This window comes from Hyperoodon ampullatus (genome assembly GCF_949752795.1).
Source record: "Hyperoodon ampullatus genome assembly, chromosome: 10".
Lineage (NCBI taxonomy): Eukaryota > Metazoa > Chordata > Mammalia > Artiodactyla > Ziphiidae > Hyperoodon > Hyperoodon ampullatus.
The window spans coordinates 81,442,382-81,449,687 of NC_136923.1; positions in this window are offsets into that span (position 1 = coordinate 81,442,382).

Here is a 7,306-nt window from a genome sequence, read left to right on the forward strand (position 1 = left end):
TACGAATGAATGAGCGCCTCTTTCGTCTTGGTCTTCATACACAGCCACAGACTATAGTATCTGTACTCTGACCCCACCCAGGCCCCCTACAGATACGTGACATTAGGTGAGAAAGGGTGACTCCCTCGGGGCCAGAACTCTTCAACAAGCTTAGCCAATCATCTTTGTTCCTAAAAGAGCGGGAGCGGATCATATAAACCCAGGCCTAACTCTCTCCAGAACTAAAGTTGGGAGAGAGCCAGCCACCAAGTGAACTGTACGTTACTGCCCTGGGAACAACGCTATGAGTAATTTCAGAGTTTGCGTTTGGCACATCTCTACCAGATTCAGGTTTGGTTTTGGTGATTCAAATACAGCTAGAGTCGAGTACCTGTGTACTTTCAGAAGTCAACAGCTGCAGCCAGGATTGCTTTCAAGTTCATAGTGACATTAAAAGATGCTTTGGGGACTCAGCTGGTGGCACAGTGGTTAAAAATCCGCCTGCCAGTGCGGGGGACACGGGTTTGATCCCTGCTCCAGGAAGATCCCACATGCCCCGGAGCAACTAAGCCCGTGCGCCACAACTACTGAAGTTGGTGTGCCTAGAGCCCGTGCTCTGCAACGAGAAGCCACCGTGGTGAGAAGCACACACACTGCAACGAAGAGTAGCCCCCGCTCACCACAACTAGAGAAAGCCCGCGTGCAGCACCGAAGACCCGACGCAGCCGAGAAAAAAAAGATGCTTTGTAATTTCCCACAATTCAATGTGGGTCAGGCCTTTAAAAAAGTTAATATATGTTATGTTAAAGATGAAAACCGGACTCCCCTGGCGGTCCAGTGGTTAAGACTTCACGCTTCTAATGCAGGGGGTGCAGGTTCAAACCCTGGTCAGGGAACTAAGATCCTACATGATGTGTGGTGCAGCCAAAAAAGATGAAAACCCCCCGTCCGGTGTGTTTAGGAAAAAAAGCTCCATTTAGTTTGGCTTTTTGCAGCAGTCTGAGAAATGAGAAATGTGGGCACGTCACAGGAAAGTGTAAGCTGGTGGATGCTGTGTGCCATGCTCAAACTCGCTGGGATGGGTGAGCCGAGACCGGAGCTAGTTAACTCCCACTTCATCTTAGGCTCAGCGCCTCTGTGACACATTCCTTGATTCCACCAGCAAGTGTCCCTTTTCTGCGTTTTCAAAATACCCCACATTCCCTCTATCCCAGCAGGTATCACACTATTCTAATTTTTGTACATGTCAGTGTCCCTTGATAAAAGTCTGGGTTCTTTTAGGACAGGGGCTCTTTCTCTTAAATTCCTGATCCCAAAGCACCTCTGTGCTGTGAACATTAACCCCTAGGAAGCAGCAGACATTCCACGGGGCTTTCAACACTGCCTTTTTCATTTTTTATTTATTTTTTATTTTTAAAATTAGAGTATAGTTGATTTACAATGTTGTTCGTTTCTGCCGTACAGCAAAGTGAATCGGCCATATATATACATATATGCACTCTCTTCTAGACTTCATTCCCATATAGGTCATCACAGAGCACCGAATAGTGCTCCTGGAATAGTGCTCCTGTGCTATGCAGTAGGTTCTCATTTTATCTTTTATATATAGTAGTCAACACTACGTTTCTTCTTTCAAATGAATGAACTATGCTTTTGCCACTAGGTGACGCTCTTGTCCCACTCCTTTAAAGTTTGCTTCTTTTTCTCGTCAGTGTGAGGGAGGGAGCTGGTTTTCACACAGGAAAATGGGGCGTCCCACGGCCTTCCGATTGGCCTTCAAAGCTGCACGTGATAGGAACTAAGACAAGGTGTGTATCCAAAATGAGATGCCACCCTGACCACAGAGCCCTGACACCCGCCTGCTGAACTCCTCAATAGCCAGCCAAGGAAGCCCGGTCTTCTTGGCCAGTGTTAATCTGGCCGGTTTATCTTGGCTGCAGGAGGAAACTGAATATCCTGTTTGGAATGAACAGAAAAGGGCTCCTGGGATGAGGCATCTGGGGTCGGGTTAGGAGGTAGACAAGGTGAAAAGGGGCACAAGAGAGACCGGCCTTTCCCCTTTTGACACACACGCGGCCTGATTTATTATAACTATTGCATACTTTGGGAGGCCCCAAGCCCTACTTCCCAGTCTTCTGCCCAGTGCAGATATTTGCTGCATCACCCCTAAATCCACTCGAAGCTTCCATATCTGCACCTTCTGCCTGTGACTCCAATAGACATTTAGTCGTGGAATTGAGATTCATAAAAGCTTGCAAGACTGATCCAAGATTTGACTGACAGCAGATGCTGCGTGTGTGTGCGCGCGCAGCAGATTGAGGGGGAAGAGTGTGGAAATTCCATCAGCAGCACAGGCTTCTTTCTGACAACATGGGTTTCTGTGCAGACTAACTCTTCCTTGAACACTGGAAATACATTCAACCCGATATACTGTGCGCAGGCCAAAGGGGCAGTAAGTTGAAACCTGCTGTGGAAGCAAAGTGACTGTATAGTCAGGTTATTGTCAAAATCAGGACACTTTTTAGGGGAAAGAGGAGTGTGTTTTGTAATTACACTGAGACAACCAGTATAACACGGGACTGTCCTGGGCAAGTGGGGATGGATGGCCACTCTACATACCAGGCATTGCCAAGGCCCTACAACCTGCTTTTCATCAGGTTTCACTTGAATGAGGTTATTTGTTCCAATCTATTTTTCTTCCTCTTGACAGAAAAGAAGAAAACACCTTTGGTTTCCTAGTGTGTGAAGTGACTGCTTTGGGCCCTGCTAATTTCCCTCAGAATGTCACCAAGTCTGCACTTGGCTGATGGAGACTTGGGTGTGAGGCATCACCGACAGCATGAAAAAGTGCTGATTTCTACTCTTTGTTAGGTTCTACTTTTCTCATGTCTGTTCTTGATTCGTTCTCACATCTGTGCTGGGATTCTGTTCAGAATCCCAGGTAACTGAGGACAGTTGCCGAGAGACGTCTTCTTTTTGCCTTATGACTTTCATTCCCTCCAAGTGTCTGGCTAGAAGCCAAGTTTCCTGCCTTGTTTCTTCTTTGTTCTCATCTGTGGACACCTACTCTGTGTGATCATCTGGAGGAGCGGGTTTATTTGGAGCACTGTGACATGGTGTGGTTCAAAGACCACCAACTGGATCAAAGGACCTGCACTCAGAGCGCCTAGCACAGAGCCTGATGCATCGTAGGTGCTCGGTAAATGTGAGCCAACTCCCAGTCAGACCATCCTCATCAATGCAGGGCCGGGGAGCAGTGGAGGGGCAGCCTCTGTGGCCTTCTCGACCAGCAACGTGTCAGAGGAGGAGATCCTTGCCTGGGGCTCCCAAGTCAAGCCTCCAGTAATAGATACTTGTACCGTTCGGAGCAAGTGGTAGCTACAAACATTGGGGCTTCTCTAGATTAAGGGTCTTTTGGCTAAGCATCCTTCAGACGGAAGCATGATTCCTTTGAGCCCCTGGAATCTGAGTAGGAAGGAAAGGATCTTATTCCTCCAGACGTGAAGGAGTAAGGTTTCCCCCTAACTCAGAACTTGAAGGGAGAAGTAAGGAAATTGCGTAAAATGGTAGAAACACGCTGGACTTTGGAGCTGGATAGCTGTGGGTTTGAACATCCACCCTTACCAGCACTTATTATCGTAGTCAAATTCACTTAAACACCTGGAGCCTTATTTGTAAACTAGGCATAATGGTAACTAGCTGCAGGGTTGCCATGACAGCAAAATACTACACATCTTAAGCCCTGGCACAAAATAGGCTTTTATAAATGGAAACTATTATTGCCTAGGATTATCTAAAAGAACAGTAACACTCAGATGGGTGGGGGAAATAGCTCTATGACTGGGAGCCCCCAGAAAGAAGATCCTAAAATCATAAATCTTGAAAGAGAAAAAAGCCCTAAGACTATACACAGAGCCTGATGCATTGTGACCTATCTCAACTGGGCAGTTTATATCAGAAATCCTCTAATCCTGGGGCAAGTCAGATTATGTCAAATCTATGACTGGACTTGATCGATTGGTAGGGATTGCCTGAAGTGCAGTTGAGAAAGATTCTGATGCTGAGTCTGAACTCAGGGAAGCATGCCAGAATTGATTGATTAATGATGCCTGCCCTGGGTGCAGGACTGGGGTGGCACATAATTACCCTCTGTTCCTCACTGACCAATGCATAAGACTGCTCTTAACACAGGCAAGGGTCTGGACGTCTAGAGCAGCGGTCAGGCTTTGGGTAGCTCAGGGGAAATAAATGGAAGGCAGTGATGCTCCAAAGGCTGATACAAAAGGAAAGGTGGACAATATGTTGGACAAATTTCAATGATTTCCTAATTCTAACCAGGAGCAGCCCAAAAGGGGTAGCCAGAAGAGCCTGAGAAATTACCTGAGAGAGTCAAGAGAAAATTACAAGTTTAGCGCCCATGACTATACCAGCTGGCATCACGCAACGCTGCACGGCCCTCCTCTCTGTGGTAGGGTCCGCGGGGGGCCACGAATGAGTCACAGTGGGCCAGGCAGGTAGACAGTTGCTAGCGGGTCCTTGTGTGGCTTGCCTGAAAGGGAATCAGCTACTAGTCTCCTGTTGACTGTCTCCTTGAAGCCAGATCTTCCCATGTTTAAAGAGAAGCTGGTTTGTGTGTGAAATGTCCATATTTTTAAAATTTGGATCAAATTAAAAAGACACACACAGGGCTTCCCTGGTGGCGCAGTAGTTGAGAGTCCGCCTGCCGATTCAGGGGACATGGGTTCGTGCCCCAGTCCGGGAAGATCCCACATGCCGCAGAGCGGCTTGGCCCGTGAGCCATGGCCGCTGAGCCTGCGAGTCCGGAGCCTGTGCTCCGCAACGGGAGAGACTGCAACAGTGAGAGGCCCGCGTACCGCAAAAACAAAAAACGACCCCCCCAAAAAAAAGTTAGACTCTAGGGGTCCCTTTTAGACGCTAAAATCAACGGAGGAAACTGAGGCCCCGAGAAATATGGCTCACCCGAGGACAAGGCAGAGAATGCCTTCGGTAGGATCCAGGACAGCTAACTCTAACTTTGAGGACTGTTTTCCATTAAGCCAGAGATTTGCCACCAATGTTTGAAATGTTCTGATAAAAACACAAGTGAGCTATCACAAGGCTGCATTTTCCAAAGACTCCATTTTGCAGCTGTACAAGAACGGGCCTTGATTGGTCTTGTCCTTTCAGCCTTTATGAATGTAGCATTTGGAGGGTAACATTGGCTGCTCTAACCATCCCCACCTCGGTGCCATTTCCTTGGCAGAAGGGAGATGTGTGGGTCGTGTCTGCATCCACATATTTCAAACTCTGAGCCAAACCTTCATCACGGGAGTGGACAAAATGAGAACACGCTCACAGGTAATCTGCAGCAATGGGTCTGGTTGTGCTCTCCGTCACCTCTTGTCATGTTTCTCTGGGAACATTCAAATAAGGAGGAGCTTCCATTTAAATCAAGAAGGAAGATTAGACTGTTTCCTTCTTATGACCAACCTGGGAACCTCCGCTGCAGAGTAAGTCAATGTAGAAAGGGATCTTCAGATGCTAAGACAAGACCATTATCTTCACTTTACAGACAAGGAAACAGAGGCTCAGAGCAGCTCAAAACCCATTAATTTGCAGTCAAACAAATGGGCCAGGCACTGTGCTACATTCTGGAGATACAATGGTGGAGATACAATGGTGAACAAACAGACGAGGTCCTGCCCTCAAATTGCTTCCAGTCTCACAGGAAAGAGATTGTCGGTAAGTTATATGAAGCTGAAAGGAAGCAGACTGTGCCTCTCCAAATAATGCCACTTTGGCATAAGGATTGCTTTGAGCTGAATGCAGCCGAGAAACAGTAGACTGCAAGCAAAGCTCTCTGCCTTTCCCCCTGTTTGCCTAAAAGCTGGGCATAAATTTCCCATGAGAAGGTGCCTCCCTCCCCTCTAGTACCAGGAAGGGCAGAATGACTCTTCTTCACTGGAGAGGACCACAGACTCTCATCAGTCCAGAGGCGGCAGGGAGAGGAATCCACATCCCAAAGCTTCCTAAAACAAACCTCATCTTCCGTTAGTTTCCCTGTACGTCTACCATCCCACAATGCACTGCCCCTAGATGCTCAGAGCCCTTCTCCTCTGTTGTGACACTTCTCCACAAATGTATTGTCCTTTGTATTAGCCTCTGGGTCTGACCACCTCTTTGGGGTTTTCCTTGAATTCTGTGAGACCCTCAATACTCATTTGAAATAAATCTCTTTATCCGGTTAATCTGTCTTCAGCAGTTTAATCTCCAGGGTCCCAGCCTAAGACCTGAGAGGGTACAGGAAAGTTTCCCTCCCCTACAAAATCTTCTGACACCCAGTTCCAAGCCCCTTCTACTTCTCCAAGGTACTGACACCACACTCCTGAGTCGGGTGAACGGGACTGCCCAGGTTGGTTACTTAATCCTCAATTTTTATCGGCTCCTTTCGCCGAAACCTGATCTTGTCATCACCCCCACTGCTTCCCTAAAACATGCTTCCCATAAGGGAAGATGGAGATCTCGATCTCCATGGCCAGCACTTTGTGGGTTTCTCAGCAGCATCTTGCAGGGTCACTAAAAGCCCAAAGCAAGCTGCCCAGCCCACATCTTATCTATGTCCTCATGATGGGCTTGGCCCAAGAAACCGGAAGCCAAAGAGAGAGACAGCTTCAGATTTTTGCTTATAGGACAATTACTTAGCCATGCAGACTATGCCAGGCTTTGATGGCTTCTGCGAAATGCCGAGCATTTCTAAGGAAGCTATCATTAAAGTCAGCCTTTTGATCTCTATTCATCCAAAGCAAGTTTCCACATCCCCGCCAAGAATTCTTCACATTAGCCCAGAGTGCTGTGTCTCCATCCTATGGTTAAGCCCTGGCAGCTTTTGCTACCACAGCACCAATAAAATGCAGCAGGAGAAGCCACGGTGACTCTGATGAAGCGGGCTGCTGGAGATAGCATGGCAACTGATGCACAAAGGCGCGTGTGTTTGTGTGGGAACCTTGGGGACGCCATGGAGTACTGTGGAGGTGGCGTGGCTTTGCCAGGCCCTCATGGTGGCAGCTCACTGAATGTCACTGGATGTTGTGGGTGCCCAGCTGCAGCCCTGAGTCCTCTCAGCACCGAGTGACAGGTGTAACCCAGATGTGACTTAAGCTCACCTGCTTGGGTGTCAGGGACGGTCAATCATACTAGCAGCTTGCCCTGAAGTCTACCTTGCCTGCTGTGTGCCACATCCCCAGAACTTATTTGTACACTTTGACCAACATCTCCCAGTTCCCCACCCCCTTGAAGGCTCATTCTCTTAACTAACCCTTACTCTGCA